An 18760-nucleotide genomic window follows, 5' to 3' on the forward strand; every position below is an offset into this window, starting at 1 on the left:
AAAGAGATTTATTACGGAAGTATTTTGCAATTTCAACAACATTAGCCTTTATTTGTGGAACACTGAAGTCTTTGGCTAGGAGGTGCATCAAATGAGCACTGCAACCGTATGTTATTAGCTTGGGACTCTCTTCTAAATAATTTCTTCTCATCTTGGATACGTCTGCAGCATTGTCTGTGACCAAGCTGCGTACTAGACATTTGCATTTTTTCATAGTTTGTTATATCTTTTACTACTACTTCTTGTAAGTATTCTGCTGTGTGTGCATTTCCTGATGTATCAGTTCTTTCTGTTAGGAAGACATTCCCTCCTTCTGTTGTCACACAAGCACATACAACAGGATCATTGTGGACATTGCTCCACCCATCAAGACTCAGGTTAACAATTTCACCCTCTAGACCTTTTGCACAGTGCTCAATTTTTCTTTCGTACACTTTATTCAGCAATTTGCCTGTGACATCTGCTCTGTTGGGTGGACTGTATCCTGGTCTTAATGACTGAACCATGTTAATGTGCGGGTTCTCAATCATACGGAAAGGAGAGTTTGTTGCATAAGCAAACCGGGCAATTTTTTCATCAATTATCTCTTTTTGTAATCTGCTGGTTCTTATCACAAACTTATTTATGGTTGTTTCTGGATGACAGATTATTTTTTTTCTTTTTGCTACAGGTGATATACTGTGGTGATGTGACTGAAACACTATCAGTGGCAGATAACTCTGACACTATGCAAAATTATGGTGATCTTGAAGGTGGATAGTCTTCAGAATCCTGTATGTTAAGGATGGATTCTTCTAAACAAAATAAGTCAATGCAGTTATTTAATTATTATTACCATACTGATCATTTAGTATTACTCGTTGCATTCACGGACACTCAGTACTACTTTAAAGGTGAAATTGTAAAAGGAAGATCTGCCTATGTCAGCTATTTATTTTTTATCACAACTGCATCTAAAATGATAGTACCATAGAGTAACAACTATATTTTTTGCTTAAACATGAGAATTCAAGAATAGTCCAGAAGGAAGACAGGCAGTCCTTAGAAAGAAGCATGAAATAAAAAAGTTTACCAACCTGAAGATCCTGCATGTTCAGACATGTTCTTTTCATCATCTTCAATGCAGCTTCCTCCTGAGAAGGAACACTTCTCATGATGTTGTTTCATTCGGGCAACCAGGCCTTGCATTTATTTGTTGCACTGTTTGCATTTTGCACGTATGCCTGTCTTACCGACAGGTAGAGAAACTTCATTAAAATATTCCCAAAGTGGGTCTCTTTTATGGCCTGCTGCCGTTATAGGTTTTCTCTTCTAGTGAGAGAATGGTATGATAGCTCTCAAATCAATGAAGGCTACATTCAGAAAGACCTCAAGAGTTCTCGAACATGCTGCTCAAACAGTTTCACTTTTGTTTTTATTGCCTGTACCTCCCTTCTCACATTTATCTCCAGACTTCTCCTTGTCCAGATCTATTCTGCCCCCAACAATCTTCTATTCATTGAACTTTTTGAAACTGCACTTTTAGAGAGAGATAAGGGATTGACTCTGTGTACACCAATTTGCAGAGGGACAATAGGGTTAAGGTCTATTTCTCACCTCTATATATAATTTATTTATTTATTTAAAATCATTTTTGCTGTTAACAAGCATGTTGTCTCTGGAGACACAAATCCACAGTTTGAAAACTGCAAAACTAAGCATCTCTGATGGTATCTTCTAGACTGAGCACTGAGTCCCATTGGGTAAATAGAAAGATTAACCTAAATAATCTATACAGAAGCCCCTGGAACCCCATAAAATTGGGTCCCTAATCCATGAACTATAGGAACTCATTTACAAAACTTTTCTTAAACATTACATGAATATATTGTCTCATACTGTAGAATTAGAATTTATAATCCCGATTCCATGATGAGATATCTTTGAGCTATAATGTATCTTATCTAACACTAACTTTAGATTGGATTTTTTTTGATAAAATGCTTTTTGAGGAAAAAACCTATTTTTTTGATTTAAAAAAAAATTGATCTTTATTCACCCTGGGTGACCAGCTGTGGGCTGATCCTCTGTCATCTGTGGCAAGGTGGTCTTACTTCCCTTGGCTTCCAGTCTCCAGGCATCTTCCTCAGTTTCCACCCTCTGGTCAACCTGCCTTGTTGCTTTGCACTCCCCTAGCTGTCTTTAGCCATCTGTTGTTTCTTGTCTTACGTTGAGATTGTAAGCTCTGTGGGGGCAGGGTTCTGTGTTCGTACAGTACCTAGCACATTGGGGTCCTAGCTACTATGGTAACAATAATAATTCTTAGTATTATTATCAATAACAGTCTCCCTGGATCACAAAGACAGCATAGCCCTCTGGCTAAGTCCTCACAGAGCCGCACACTATCTCCACCCTTACAAGGCAGTAGTTCCTCTTCTGCATTTGTGTAGGGCCAGGAGAGGAGGACTTGCTCCCACCTTGCTGGAAATCCCAGCCTGAACTCAAGAATGAGTGCCAGGTCCCTTCTGCATCCCGCCGCACTATCCTGTCCACGCTAGGGATGGAAAAGATTAACCGGTTAACCGATAAGTATTCGTCTTACCATTAATATGTTGTAGTTAACGTTTAAAACAGATCGGTAAAAATAGTTTTGCGATATAGTAATACCTAATGTGCGCATTTAAAAACGCCGCAACAGTACTTGGGGGGGTGGGGGGGTGCTGGAGCTTGCAGCGCTCTCACAGCTTGGGGCCCCGCTGGGGGCAGCCTGGCACACACCCCTAATAACTGGGAGAGCGGGGGGGGGGGGGAATCAGAGCAAGATGTGCAGCTCCACCAGCCATGCACATGCAAACAATCCCCCAGCCCACTGTACTCCACCTCCGAGGAGCGACAGCAGGGTGCCTCCCCTCCCCCAAGCCAGGGGTAGATTGTGAACTTGTTAACGATTAAACGGTTAACTGGTATAATTTGAATAGTTTAAACGGGTACTTTTAAAAACGATATTTACACCCCTAGTCCATGCTGTGTCTTGCTGGCAATATCTCTCCATCCTGTCCCTTTGGCTGACCCAGGCCTTTACTGGCTCTGTTCCACCAGCCTGGATGACTGTTTTCCAGGCCTGCTACTGTGGCGAGACCAGCCCTTGGTCATATCTCCATTCCACTTCTCTCACCAAGCCATAGGCCCCTTCCTTTGCTAAGCGCATTCAGTCACATGCCCCCCCCCCCCAAATCCCTCCTGCGTACAACATTTACTGGGGTTCCCCACTGTTAAAAGCCAACCCCTCAGAGGCCTAGGCTCACAGCACTCACACTTAAAGGGCCCTGCACAATCCTTTTTGGTATCTTTTAGTATTATTTGTACTATAATAACACCACAGAGCCAACTGAAATTGTGGCTGCATTGTGCTAGGAGCTGTTATAATAGACGGTCCCTGACCAGATCTCTCCAGAGAGTAGACGGAGAGGAGAATTATCACCTCTGTTTTGCGGGGGCGGGGGAACCGAGGTACAGAGAGACTAAGCAACTTGCCCAGAGTTACATAGGAAGCCTCTGGCAAAGCTGCGAACTGAACTCAGGGTCTCTTGTGTCCCAGGCTAGCACCTTAACCACAAAGCCATCCTTCCTAACTTTTTTCTTTAAACTAAAAAGCCAGTCTTTGCACTATGACAAAGGGAGGAAACAAATGAGTGCTATTTTCCCCTGGTCTCTCCTATTCCTCCTTCCTTATTATGTATCTTCCTTCTCCATGCATCATCATAAAGTCCGGAAGGTCCTTGTGCCCAGTAATCCTACACTGATTCAGCACCTGTTCATGCCAGCAGGCCCCAGTTCATTTTATAAACTGATACACAAAGCGCAGGGATTACTTAACTGACATGCAGCCTTCTCTGGGGTGGAACGTGGTGGTAGTTTAACAGGGAACAGCGTTGCTGCACAAGTCTCTAGTAGAGGAAATTAAGTAATGTTGGAACCTGTTTAAACTACAGCAGGGAGAATTTATGGAGGCAGAATGTAATTTTCATCAGGGCGTGAAAACTTTCTCTCGTGCCTATTAGGCCTTAGTCTTCAGGCTGGTCTGCGCACAGTTTTTGCATTGATTTAACTACACAAGTTTTGGGGCGGGGGAGGGGAATTTAGTTGAATCAGTGCAACCCTCCCAATGTGAACACTCTCTGCTCCATGGTCCCATTCACCTGCTGCAAATTAGAGCTCACCCTGGTTGAGTGGGTTTTGCAAGTTCAGATTATCAGAATTGAAATGTGGTCTAGGAGGCCAGGGTTAACAGCCTAGTGTTTGTGCCACAAGCCATGAGCTCTAGTAAATGGGTAGGACCTTATTGCAGAAACCTCCTCCTCTACTCACAGGTGGCTTTTCCTGTAGCCTGCGCTCCAAGGGTATGTTCCTGCAGCACAGGGTCCCGGCCATCAGCTTTTCTGCGGCTGGCTTTGATGGCAGCGCAGCTTGGTGAAAGCCTGTGTCTTCTGGCTCAGTTTTGTAGCTGATTCTCATTTCCAAAGGGGTTTGGCTGTGGCATTGCTGCCCACGTGAGACTGAGCAGAGCACAATCCTTCCAGCATGGCGTGGATTTCGACTGCGCTTAGCAAGTGATTCCAGAGGGGAATTTTTCACGCTTGTTTATTTGGTAAGTAAACCGGTTCCTTTGTGTTTTAATAACAGTCAGAACCATTTGAGCAATCGCAATACCTGTAAGAATGAGCCCTGGGTACTGCAAATAGATAATGTTAGTTCTGGCACTGCTCTCCCCGTCTGTTCCTGGCTGTGTCAGGCTCGGGAGAGCGAGTGAGCCTGTTGAACAACTTCGTCTGAGCAATCTTTTTCCAAGAACCCCCAGTGCAACTGTTTCCATGTTGGGAAAGTTACTCATTCCAGGCCCCTGTGCACAGACTAGGCAGCTGTTTCCAGAATGTTTGCCGTGTGCAAGTCCCAGCGCTGCTGCCTCAGACCATGGAGCTCAGAGGTCATTTAAGTTGAGCTCTGAACAAATGCAGATGCATCCGCACAGTGTGAATTTTCATTTTGGATAGTAATTTCTTCTTGGCTGGTGTATTCTGGTCACTATTTAAAGAGATACCATCAAGGTAAAACACTTCCCTGTGCTACTAGGAATATGTGAAATTCCTTGCAGGGAAATTAAATGTTAGGGTTGCTGGAAACAATTTGTATAGGGGGGTGCTGAGAACCACTGAACCGAAGCGTAAACCCTGTGTATAATGGAAACCACTTCAAGCCCGGGGATACGGCAGCACCTATGAATGTAAGCATCCAATGTACTTTTCACCCACTATTCTGTTTCTGAGCGTTACAAGCATTCCTCACATGGGCCACTTTCCAGGCAGTGTTCTGGGATACCCTCACCACTCCAGTGGTGAAAGGGATATTTTGTTCTCCAGGGTTGTTCATCTGTCATTAGCTGTTAGTGCCAATTGCTATGGGGGTTTTCTGTTTTAAAGACGTATGGGGCTGATTCTGTTCCGTCAGTGGGAGTTTAGTCACTGACTTCATTTGGAGTAATAATGGGCTTACTTTTCTAACAGGAACTGGGCAGAGAACAGCACATGGTAATGCTGTCTGTAGACATTAGAAACTGGAATGCAGAGTTATATTGTGCCATTGTCTCTTTTTTTTTTTTTTTTTTTTTTTTTTTTTAAATGACCTTTACACTGAAATTTGTAGGGAGCTTTGATTATTGCTTTATGGCCCAATGTGGCGCATCATGGTTTCCAAGCATGACTTTAAAATGATGATTCCTGTGCTGGTCGGGCAAACTGTGTGTTAGGAGGAATTGTGTTTAAAAACTGGCTCTGCTAATGCAGATTGATCACTAGCCTGCGGAGGTGATTGTTCCAGCTAGGAAAGCTTGCGCTGCTACTGTTCCTGCTCTGTGGGTTTAGGAACATAGACTCATAGACTTTAAGGTCAGAAGGGACCATCATGATCATCTAGTCTGATCTCCTGCACATTGCAGGCCACGGACCCTTACTCACCCACTCCTGTACTAGACCCATAACCTCTGGCTGAGTTACTGCAATCCTCAAATCATGATTTAAAGACTTCATGTTACAGAGAATTCACCATTTACATTAGTTTAAACTTGCAAGTGACCTGTGTACTATGCCCCAGGGTCTTTACTAATCTGACCCGGGGGGAGGGGCGGAATTCTTTCCTGACCCCAAATATGGTGATCAGTTAGACCCTGTGCATGTGGGTGAAATCCACCAAGCCAGACATCTGGGAAAGAATTCTCTGTAGTAACTCAGAGCCCTCCCCAACTAGTGTCCCATCACCAGCCATTGGAGATATGTGCAGATCGGCTACATGCCATTGCAGGCAGTTTCCTCATAAACTTAGCAAGCTCAGTCTTTAAACAAGTTAGGTGTTTTGCCCCCACTGCTCCCCTTGGAAGGCTATTCCAGAACTTCACTCCTCTGATGGTTAGAACCCTCCACCTAATTTCAAGCCTAAACTTGTTCATGGCTAGTTTATTTCCATTTGTTCTTGTGTCTACATTGCCACTTAGCTTAAATAACTCCTCTCCCTCCCTGGTATTTATCCATCTGATGTATTTATAGAGAGTAATCATATCTCCCCTCAGCCTTCTTTTGGTTAGGCTAAACAAGCCGAGCTCTCTGAGTCTCTTCTCTTTTTATTCCTCGGATCATCCTAGAAGCTCGTCTCTGCACCTGTTCCAGTTTGAATTCATCTTCGTTAAACACGGGAGACCAGAATTGCACACAGTATTCCAGATGGGGTCTCACCAGTGCCTTGTACAGTGGTATTAACACTTTCCTATCTCTACTGGAAATACCTCGCCTGATGCCTGCTAGGACTGCATTAGCCTTTTTTCACGGCCATATCACATTGGCAGCTTATAGTCATACTGTGATCAACCAATACACCCAGGTCTATCTCCTCCTCTGTCATTACAAACTGATCAGTCACCATAAGAATTGTCAGACTGGATCACACCCGTGGTCCGTCTTGTCTAGTATCCTATCTTTGACAGTGGCCAGAACTGGATGCTTCAGGGGAAGATGCAGGAAACCCTGAAGTCAATAGTTAAAGAATAACCTGTTCATAGAGTCATTTTCTTGTGGTCCACCTCAGTCAGAGGTTGGCTTTTGGCCTGAAGCCCATCTGCCAGCTGTGGAGATTGAGATCTGCCAGTCTACCGTTCCTAAACACTCAAACTTTGAGCTTTTTTTTTTTTTTTTTTTTAATTGTCTTTATTTTTGCAATATCTAAATGTGTGGCCTGAACTAAGAGAGTGTCCCTTTTAAGCAGCAAAATAGTTTTCTTCAGTTAAATTTGTTTTTACATTACAGTTGAGTGATAAATATAACTCTCAGCGGGTGAGTTGAAAGAAGGGCATGGTATGCCTTATGTTGCCGTGTTCAGCTTTTTTCTTTTTGTGGTGATTTTGTTCTAGCATAAAATGGAAAACCTAGCAAGAGATTTTTTTTTTCCTGTTAAAAGTAATTACACGCTAGAATGCCATTCACTGGCTTATGCCACAACCAGTAAAGGATTTGGGTTTTTTCATCTCTTGCCTAGCACACTGTGCTTGGAAGGGAGATTCCTTTGCAGCTAAGCCAAGTATAATAATAATAATTCAGGTCGAGAAGCACAGAGCACCCTGTGATTAGCAGAATACTTATTGCATAGTGCATCAGTTGAGAGATGTGTTTTGATATAGCAACAGAAATGTACGTTGCCGCTGCCTTCAGAGAGGCAGTCAGCTAATGTCCCTCCGAGGTGTCTGTTTAAAACTTGGTGCAGGAACCAGTGATTGGTTTAAAATCACATTTTGCCCCTAGCAGTCACTTCTGCGCTTTCTAGTATTGGCCACTGACCCAAGAGCAGCCAGAGGACCTGCATGCAAGAGCTCAGCATCCACTTTGCTCAAAATTTGCTCCCTTTGAACTAGGTCGGTGTGCAGGCTGTCCCCTAATTAGGAGAATAAACATGGCGAGGATGCTGATAGCTCAGGGATTGGTAATGGGAGAATAGAACCTTCACAGCCTTTTGCTTTGAGGGGCTCCCAACTCCGCTCCAGCCCAGGTTGAGAGTGACAGGCTCTCAGACACCAGTGACTTCTGTGTGAAATGAGTGCGCAGAATGATAGCTTAAGGCTGCACTGTGCTCATTTCATCTAACCTCCTGTACACCACAGGCCACGGAACTTCAACCAGGGATTCCTGCAGTGTTTCATTAGCAACAAGCGAGGCAGCAGGCAGAATGGTAGGAAAGAGTTTTTTATTAAGTTGGGAGGCCTGTGTTTACGTGTTGAGTTTGTGCAGTAGCAGACTGGCCCTTGGCCTGTTCCTGCGCCCCTGGTGCTGAACCAAATTAAGTTCCTCCTTGGGGCTGAAGCCCTCTCCGTGAGCCAGGTACAACTTGAGGCCGTGGCAGTGCAAGCTGCCGTACCCCTGCACATCAGCCGTAACCTCCTGGGACCAGCACTGCAGACGAGAGGACACTTCGGTGTTCATGGCTGCTGGGGTCTTGCCCTCTGCAGAGAGTGCTAAGAAAAGGGTGGTCGTGGTGTCACCATGAATGGGACTGAACCAGCTGTACATTTGAGAGCCATCCCACCTGAATCTGTAAGGCAGCTCTAGTGTGGATGCAAGGACAAACCTTTCAGTGACTGAAGATGGCTAGTGGAGATGCACCTGATCATTTGTGCACCACTTGATTGTTTTGCACTGATTAGAGCAGAAACGATTGAGTACCCTAGTGTAGATGAGGCCTCACATGGGGATGTTAGTGGGTGCTGGCAGAAGCTTAGCACTAGGGTTGGGTTTAATAGCACCTAGTTATTTGAATACTCTTTTTATTTAGAAAACATTAAACATATTCTTTAAAGAGGGCGGTGTTGCCCAGTGGATGGGGTACTAAAGTGGGACTCAGGAGACCTGGTTTCTATTCCTGCCTGTGCCACCGACCCCCTGAGTGACCTTGGGCGTGCCACTTCACTTCTGTCGTCTTGTTTTCTTTCCCATTGTTTGTCTGTCTTGCCTACCAGAGAAAATTGTACCAATATAATTAAATCGATTTTGAAATGTGTAAGGAATTGCCTTAAACTAAATCAACATAAAGCACTCTTAATCCAAAATAAGAGTGTTTTACAAAGGGATTGTGCCAATTTTAACTAAGTTCCGATTTTCTCATGGAGACAGTATTTGAGACTCTTAATCCTTTCAGGAAGGGGATGTCTCGCTATGTGTTTTGGACAGCGTCTAGCATGATAGAACTGTAATTCCTCAAAAGGGACCTCAGGCACTATGATGATAGAAAAATAATAAAGAAGATCCCCTTAATTTGGTTTGTTTCACTGAAATCCTTTGCTATTTCTTTTTATTGTGCTCCAAGCAAGCAACAGAATTTTTTTTTCTAAATGAGTTATCCCTGATTGTCTGCATGCCACTAATGAATTGTCAGATTTATACCACCTCATGAAGTACAGGAAAGAAAAATGAACATGTATCTAATAAGAGGATATTCTGGTCCTCAAGATAATCAACCCCCCATTGTGAAGTCATTTTGAGTCACAGTTTTAAATCTTTGTTCCAGTGGAAAAGTTTTTATAGGCATGCCAAACAAACATGAAATCCTGTTTTTAACATGGAGTTGCTTAAAATAGCACAAGATTCTGGAATTGAATTGTAAGAGAGTCTCCAAAGGGAAGGAGAAATGTTGAAACAATACAATTTACGGAGTTTGGTGGCACAAACCTTTTGTCCCAACCCACCCCAAGTCCTGATAGAAATTTGGCTCATGCAGAGGGCTGGATTTCCTTGCAGTGAAACATTGCAGGCTTTAGTTTTCTCTGTGGGCTTGGAGTTGAATCTTCCAGGCCAGTGGTCATTTTTTTTTTTAAGGGCTTCCAATAAAGTAGTTTAAAAAACCAACACAGACAATACAAGTTTTTTGCTGCCCATTTCTTTTCTTGTTTGTAGAGAAAGTGCTACTTGAAAATATGATCACCTTTTGGAAATGTAATGTCGCATTTAGGATTGTGACCTTTCTCCCTCTTCCTTCCCCCACACTCCTTAGACAATTCTAGCTTGCTCCAAGTTGGCTCTGCAGCCCTTCAGAGAAATCCCACACAATTTGTCATTTGTACTTACTCCTTCTATTACAGTAGGATCTGATTGGGGATTAGGGCTCTGTTGTGGTAGGAGATAATACAAAGATAGTCCCCACCTGCGAGAGCTTGCGATCTGTACATAGGATAAGACAACAGGTGGATAAAACAAATCAGTGTGTGGGAGAATGGTAAGCAGAGAAGCAGTCCTGATTTATTCAGTGAGCAGAAGTGACAGCACACCTGCTACCCTAGCCTTTATTGAGTGATTTTTTTATAGGCTTCATTGCAGAGGTGAGTCTTAAGCATCTTTAAGGCCATTTACCAATCTCGCTGTCTGACAAATCCAGTGCACAGAATGCTGAATAGATCATTTTTCTAATGCTGCTCCCAGCACTAAAACTGCAGCTCTGATCTTATCTGTATCCTCCTACCTTGTCTGCATGTTAAGTCCCTCTTAAAATCCCATTTCTGCTGTGCTGCCTGTAATGAATCAAGCTGACTTGTAAATAAATTGCCTGTTGTGTAATTCCCGGTCCCCTGACCCTGGTCCTTAGATTGGGACCTCCTTGGAGTAAACATCCTCCTGCTTAAGTATTTGGAAAGCATCTACCTCAAATAAATAATAAAGATTGGCCTGCCACAGAGCATTCTGACATGTAGTTTTCAATACCATCAGTCCATATTTAATTTATTCTCATACCTCCTGTCATTCCTTTCCACGTCTAGTACATGATTAGTGAGCTAAGGGTAAGCTTCATGTTTCAGTATTGCATTTAATCCTCTTGTGCTCTCTTTGCTCGCTTTCCACTTAATTGCTTATAGGAGAATGATCAATAAAAGGATTGGATGCATCGGTTTACTTTTTTGCTGAATATCCTCTAAGGGCTGGTAAACTTGTAAGCTATACCAATATAATTATGCCAGTTAGGGGTGTGAGGAATTTTTTGAAGCCAATATGGTTATACTGTTACAATCCCATATATATACACACAGTTATACTGGTAAAAAGGTGACTTATACTGGCATAGTTGTTCCCTTTCCTGTAAGTGAAAAGCTATTCTGGTCTAAAACACCTTTTATAGCAGTATAACTGTAGTAATAGAGGCATTTCACTACTTGAATCATACTGATAGAGTTAGAGATATGACTTTCTAGTGTAGACCAGGCCTAACTTTTAAGCTCTGTGCATGGATTTTCTCTTAAATATAGGCTAAGGAAAAAGCCTCTGGTTAGGCTTGGTTCCCCCTCCTCCCCCCCATTACCTTAAAAATAAATTAAAAATAAATCCTACTCCTAAAGTCAAACTCCATCCACACCAGCCTGAATCCATATATTGTAGAAATCTCCCTTCCTCTTGAGAGCATGTGGGGATGACTTCTATTACAAAACGTGAACGTTGATTTCAGTAGCAGCTAATGAAGCGTGAAATGTAATTTCTAGGTCTCCGTCTGTCCAGTCCTCATCAATGTAGTCTCTCAGTACCTCCCATAAATTAAAAAGTTGGCAGTGTTTTCTCTCTCCTTTCCTTAAAATGATCCTTGAGTAGGAAAAGCAATGGCGATGTTAGTTTATGGGTGAGGGGATGTATTATTGATGGGGCTTTTCAATGATTAAACAATTTTTTTCTGTATTATTTAGGGAAATTACAACATTCATAATTAATGAAGAGATGCCTGTCTAGACTCAAGTAAACCTTAATTCATGCTCATAAATAGCCCTGAAATGGTGAAAGGAGAGAGAAGCTATCCTTCTCCCCTCCTAATCCTTATGGAGTTAGTGTTTGATCCCTCTGTATTCATCCCTCTGTATTCATCTTTCACTACTTCTCATATCAATATAGTTTTCTCTGGAATGGCAGGAGAGAAAACAGTTTTTCTAAATTAATCTGCAGTGTTATTAGCATGTGTACAAGGGAGATGCTTAAATCCGGGGGGGGGAGGCGGTATACATTTAGAAAACCTTTCTTCTGAGACTTGAAGCCCTCTTCAGAAAACACCAGTAGGTGTCGTGGTTAACTGTATCGGTCATGGGGACAGTGGGACTGCTGGTATTAGCAAGCACTACCCTGGCACTAGGTATATCTACCCTGCACTGGAGGTGCAGTTCTCAATGTGGATAGATGTACATGTCATGCGCTAGCTCCGTTTGAGCTAAGGGCATGGTAAAAATAGCAGTCTGGCCATGGTGGTGGCCTGGGCTAGCTGCCAAGTACAGTCCTGCCTGACCACCGGATATGTATTTGGGGTGGCTAGCTCAGCTTGCCATCTGTGCTGCTACAGCCATGCTGCTCTTTTTAGTGTGCCGGCTTGAGCAGAGCTAGCGTTTGTATGTCTACCTGAGTTGGAAATCACACCTTACAGCTGCAGTGTAGACATACTGTAAGGGTAGGTCTACACTTACCTCCGGGTCCGGCGGTAAGCAATCGATCTTCTGGGATCGATTGATCGCGTCTTGTCTAGACGCGATAAATTGATCCCGGAAGTGCTCGCCGTCGACGCCGGTACTCCAGCTCGGCGAGAGGAGTACGCGGCATTGACGGGGGAGCCTGCCTGCCGCGTCTGGACCTGCGGTAAGTTCGAACTAAGGTACTTCGAATTCAGCTACGTTATTAACGTAGTTGAATTTGCATACCTTAGTCCGAAGTGGGGGGTTAGTGTGGACCAGGCCTAAGTGTATATAGGCTTGGGATCTTGGTTTCCATCATTTTACTTCAAGGTGTCTGGTAGTGGAGGTGGATGGCTAATAGCTGAGGCTATGGGGATTTGCAGTCCTGTCCTTCAACAGGAAAAAGGCTTTTCCAGTCCCCAAAATAGCTTCCTGGAGTGACATTAACTTCGAAATCTAGAATGGAAATGTTTTGTCCAGCTTTTGCTTTGATTCAGGAAGAGCGAGAACAGTTGGCATGTTAGGGGGTTCATGAAGTTGTGGAACTGGGTCAAAATCTCACTTGCCATTTGCACAGTAAAGAAGTGAATTTAGTTAATTATCTGAAAAATAGCAACAGACCACGTGGTCGGAGATGGTATAATTTTCTCCCCTTCTCGTGTTGTTTCATCCCTCAAATGGGATTTCTGTATAGATTTGGGCAATACTTGTGGCAAAAAGGAGCAGAAAATCAAAGTGGATAACTTTTGTTTTGCTTGGTGTCGTGAGTTGTCGTATCCTAGTTTGGGCTCTGTTGTACCTCCCTTTTCTGGATGTTATAGTGATGGGCTTGAACCACAGCTAGCTTGGAATTCTTCCTCATGGGACTCAGATTTGTTTGTTACAGGCTCTCAAAACCTGCTGGAAGGAGGTAAACATGCTCGAGGGTTGTCACTGCCGAAAGGACCAATGTGTTTTATTAGCCTAATAAATTGGAGGGAATGATTATCTCCCATTGAGATCTGAACTTGCTTCACATGCTGTTTGTGCCACCCTGAACAAAGATATTTTCTTAGGTTGCGGCAGAGGTCTCAGGATGTAGTAGCTGTGAATGAATTCTCTTCTCTTTCACCAACCTGCCCTAACCCATTGTACCTGAGTTGAGCCAAATGTTTGTCCGTGGGAGTTAGGCTGGGGTCTTCCCTGTAGGTTGGGTGAGTGTGAACTTGGAATCAGAATGCTCAAAGGGTGAAAACTGCACTTGGATGATCAGTTTTCTGTAGGTGCCTGATATCTGCACAGTGGGAACATTCTCAAGCCATAGAAAACAATGTAGGTAAAATTCTTCTCTCCTCCGGACCCCTTCCAATCACAGATGCCAACTTTCTTCTTTCCGGGTGGGTGCTCTACCCTTGCTCCGCTCAAGGCCCTGCCCCCACTCTGCCCTGTTCCCCCAATGCCACACCCCGCTCCACCCCCTCCTGAGGCCCTGCCCCACCTGTTCCCGCCCCCTCCCGGAGTGCCCCACCCTCACTACGCCTCTTCCTGTCACCACTCCATCCCCTCCCCCCCGCTGCTGAACAACTGATTGGCAGGTGGCTGCTGGGCACCCACTATTTATTTATTTTTCGGTGGGTGCTCCAGCCCCTGTGCTTCCAGCCTCTCCCAGCTTCCTTAAAGTGGAAAATCATCTGACATTTCTGAATTAAAATCCCTCTGGTAGAAGCTGAGTGAGAGGCTTACTCCTTGTAGCCAGCTGGGCCTCCTTTGTTTACACTGTTCCCTCTTTACAGTAGACCAGTGGTTCCCAAACTTCAACAACCTGTGAACCCCTTTCTTTAAAATGTCAAGTCTCGCGAACCCCCTCCTCAAAATGAATATTTCCAGGGATTTTCTCCTTTACCTGAGTATAAATTATAAAAGCAGTGATCTTGGAAATATAAAATTTGTTTGTATAACTTGCTTATTACACACTATTATTATTATTTATCATTACAGTATTTTTATTACATTATGAAAATGGCAACATTCTTCCAAGATCTCACTTTCATAGCTTGTATCACTTTGAATAAGCCTGTTATAAGACAAGGCTCCTATGTTTCATCAAAGAGTATCAGATGTGAAAGAGCATGAAGGTATTTAAGAAGCCAACTCAAAGAATTCCTCCTACACAAGCATTAAGGTCTTGAGCAGTCCAGGCAAACAACGCACATTACAACAAAGCTTAAACTTGTTCTTCATACTAATTTTAAAACCAAGACTAGCTACCTATTTAATTTTAAAAACAGCAAAAAATATCCACCTCCCTTTCTGTTTCTTGTAAGGAGTCTTGAAGTTTGATAGATATGCTTGCTTTGATCTGCTTAGCTCTTGGAAGTCCAGGGGCTCCGTGCTGCTCGCCCCGTGCTGCCCGGGATCCCTAGGGACAGCTCTGTCCACCATTAGGGAATTTTTTCCTGAGAACCCCCTGTAACATTTCACGAACCCCCAGGGGTTCACGAACCCCAGTTTGGGAACCACTGCAGTAGACTGATTGTTCATGCACCTAGTACATGAAGTCTCTTGATTCCCCTTGGAGCTCCAAACTATCCCTTCCTTCCCCAGTCCGCATTCTTTAATCCTCCCCCTTCTCTGAAAGCTCTGTAGCGACCCTCCTGCTAAAGAGATGGTTGGATAGAGCTGCTTCCTCAGGTCTGTTCAAGTTGCCACTTGCATTTGCATGACCTTACCAGGGGCTTTTGCAAAACGCTGAAGGCAGCTGGAAAAGCATAACCTTGACTCTCCTGCTAACATCGTAAATCGCTTCCCTTCCACTGCTGAACTGCAGGGTTTGAAGGCATTTGTAACATTTCCTGTAAACTTGCACTTACTCCCAGTTTTCCTCCTCCTTCCGTCTGCTCCTTACAAACCATGAAATAGTTTGCACCCCTCCCTCGTGCTATTAATAATCTGCCTTCTAATGTGATCTCATTCACTGGAGGGCTTTGACTTTGTTCTGTGCTTGAGTTTATGAAGGAGCTGTGAAAGGTCAGTCACATGGATCCCACGAGTTTTCTAATAGTTTGTGGACGACTGACGTCTGATGGGCACATGACCATGAACCAGTTCAGATCTGCATGCAGTGTACCCCCGCTACCGATGGAGAGGGGAAAGAGCTTAATTCTTAATAGTTGACTTAAAGGAGGAAGAATTCGTGTAATGGTAGAATGTGCTTCCGTGTCTGTTTCTGGAGAGAGCGTGAAAAGATTAGGATGTATTCTGAATCGGTACCGTGGCTGCTTCAGCTTCTAAGCCTGTCCTATAGTGAATCACAGGGGAAAAAAAAAGTCCGAGTCATAATCCTTGATAGTATAGAACATTTGTTTGCTCCTTTATGCTCCCTGCTGAGTCATGCTGACTGAAAAGCAAGCTCTTTGTGCTGTTTCAGCAATGAAAAATGTAACTTTCTCTCTCCCTTTCTCCCATGCCCTCCTATAACTTGAGTGAGGCATCATCAGAGCGTAGAGTTACCCACCTACAGAGCGCATTCGGCTGAACCTGATCCTCCCACTGCAAATCCTTTTGGTCCGAAGGGATCTTTCTCTCTTTAAACAGGTGCAGAGGAGCCAAAAGACTTGCATGCAATGAGACCCCCACTGGTCCCTTGCCAAGAGCCGGAGAGCCACAAGTCCTTGGTATTCGCTTTCCATAACTTTAAAGCTAACTATACATGGCCATAATGCTTGCTTGCAATTTCCATGCATCCTCCTCGGCAGATTAATGTAAATTGTTGGAGATGGAGTTTACGAACAGCAGAAAACCCTTGCCTGTACCTGTTGGGCTTTGTCCTCACCGTGCAGCTATGGGGATACATGATAATAGTACAGAGTTTGTGTTTTCATAGCACTTTTTTCGGTGAGCTCTCAAGATGCTTTCCAAAGGAGGGTGAGCATGATCAGGCCAATGTTGCAGATGGTGAAACCAAGGGCCAGATCATCAACTGGTGTAAATCAGCATTGCTCCATTGACTTCAGCCAAGCCAAGTGTACACCGTCTGAGAGGCTCTGTTTGGGCACTCAAGGGGGCGGCACCCACAACCAGTGCCTGTTTAAACAGCAAAACTGCCCATAGTAATTTGTCCACAGTTACACCAGGGTGGCAGGTGGAATCCAGGTCTCCAGATTCCCAGCCGCTGTGCTGAATCTGTTGGACCCCAAGCTGCAGTTTTAAGACTCAGCTGCTTGCCTTTTGTCACTCAGAGGTATCACTTTGGGGAAGGTTGGAGCTACTAGAGGGTTAAACGGGCTGTAGCTTGTGGCAGAGCTGATCTGTTTGGAAATGTCACTTTCTCCCTTTGGAGTCAAGTGTTGACTATTCTGGTTTGGGTTTTTTAAGCTGTTTTGGATTAATTTCTTGAGTGATGTAACCCAGTGACATTGATTATCTTATGGTATCAATCTGAGCTGCAGTAGAAGGGACTGTATGTAAAAGCTTTTTCTTCCAGGGCATTTCTGTTGCTTAAAGGAGATTATAAAACACTAAAAATGTATACATTTAGCTCACACACACATCTCTACATGTGCTTGAGAGGAAATCCGATGCAGGTCACTGAAAGAGTTATGTCAAAATATTCAGATGTTCTTAATGCCTTGTCATGTTCTTAATTCGTTTTTACTATTGTAGATATTTGTGGTGGAATAAGAATGTTCTCCCCAGAGAGAGAGAGCACATATGGTCTAAATGCAGAGCTGGGAACCAGGAACTCCTGAGTTTTTTATTCCTAGCTTTTCAGCTAATGACGTTGGCCAACTTTTCTGTGTCTTTCCCGCCTGTGAGATAGAGTTACAATCCCCCTGCCCCCACGAATGTAGGTAAGGATCGGTTAATATTTGTAAATCACGGTGTATTATTACAACCAGGCGATTTAAAGATGGGAGTGGAAGCCAGTTTAAACTAGTGCAAATCCCTGTGTGCATGTTCTTATTTTGGTTTGAGTGGTTTATTTCAGTGTTAGCTTAAACCAGTGGACTTAAACTAAACCAAATTAAGTCACTCTTAAATCATCATAAAGGCTCTTCTACACTGGAAAGTTAATGTGTATTTGTGTAAGGTGTGAATTTAAAGCCCAGTAGCTGTTCCTGAGCGACTGCATGTGTGGGTGCTCCTACTCTGGGACAAGAATGCCTTCATCCTGTTTAGAGTCACCCTTAGTGGGTTAAGCTACCCTGGAACAAAGTACTCTATCTCTTGAAAAGGTGTGTCCACACATGGAGTTGCTCAGAGACAGCTGATCAGGAAGAAATCTGTGTTAAGTGACCATATTTCCCAAAGGGAAAACAGGACATTGTGTGGGGCTAGCCTGAGGGCCCTCCCACCCCACATGGGACTGGCATCACCCCCTGCCTGAGCTCTGCTTTCCCCCGTCTGAGCCCTGTCTCGCCCCCTACCCTGCAAGTTCCTCTTCACCCCACTTCTTTGATAAAAAGTGGGCATTTGTCCTGTTTGCTCTTGCCAACTGATCAAGAACAAGTGGGACAAATGCCCACTTTTGCCAAAAAAGTCAGGACGGCTGGGACAGGGCCTAAAAATGGGACTGTCCTGGCCAAAATGGGACATAGTGTCCACACAGTCTCATGCACTGGTTTTACTAAATCAACTTAAAAGCAGATTCACATTAAATTGGTGCAAATCCTGTGTCTAGACAAGATCTTACAGTAGCTTAACAAAGTCGGTGACTCTGTTGGAGACCTGCAATCTCAGGGCTGGTCTACACTGAAAAGTTACATCAGCATAGCTACATTTCTCAGGGGTGTGAAAAATCCACACCCTGTAAGCATGTCTACACATACAGCACTGCAGCGGCACAGCTATACCAATGCAGCTGCGGCACTGCAGCGTGTCTGGCGAAGACGCTCTGTGCTGATGGGAGAGAGCTCTCCTGTTGGTATAATAAAACCACCTCCACAAACGACAGAAGCTACGTCGGCAGGAGAAGCTCTCCCGCTGACATAGCGCTGTGCAAACCGGCACTTACGTTGGTGTAACTTACGTTACTCGGGGGTGGTTTATTTACACCCCGGAGCGACATATATTATGCTGACATTAGCTGTAGTGTAAATATAGCCTACTTAATCCGACCTAACCCCCGGCGTAGACAGCACTAGGTTGACGAAAGAATTCTTCTGTCAGTCTAGTCGCTACCCCTCATGCTGGTAGCTAGATTAACCCTGATTACCTACGGTGACGTGCTGCAGCATTGCAGCCGTAGTATTTTAAGCGTAGACATAGCCTCACTACGAGCGCATGCAAAATTTTGCGTAGAGT

At 44.0% G+C, this 18760-nt stretch overlaps 2 long non-coding RNA genes across 3 annotated transcripts in view; one reads left to right on the forward strand and one right to left on the reverse strand.

Moving 5' to 3' along the window:
- LOC101946648 (uncharacterized) overlaps nt 1-18760 on the forward strand; it is a 224374-nt gene that overhangs the window by 14680 nt on the left and 190934 nt on the right. The gene's annotated exons all lie outside the window — the stretch shown is intronic.
- On the reverse strand, nt 240-1246 carry LOC135981823 (uncharacterized). The gene is made up of 2 exons (XR_010599008.1): nt 1077-1246; nt 240-794 (listed from the first exon to the last, which is right to left on the reverse strand). It is a non-coding gene; the product is annotated as an uncharacterized LOC135981823 (long non-coding RNA).

The sequence above is a fragment of the Chrysemys picta genome, chromosome 2 (assembly GCF_011386835.1).
Source record: "Chrysemys picta bellii isolate R12L10 chromosome 2, ASM1138683v2, whole genome shotgun sequence".
Taxonomy (NCBI): Eukaryota; Metazoa; Chordata; order Testudines; family Emydidae; genus Chrysemys; species Chrysemys picta.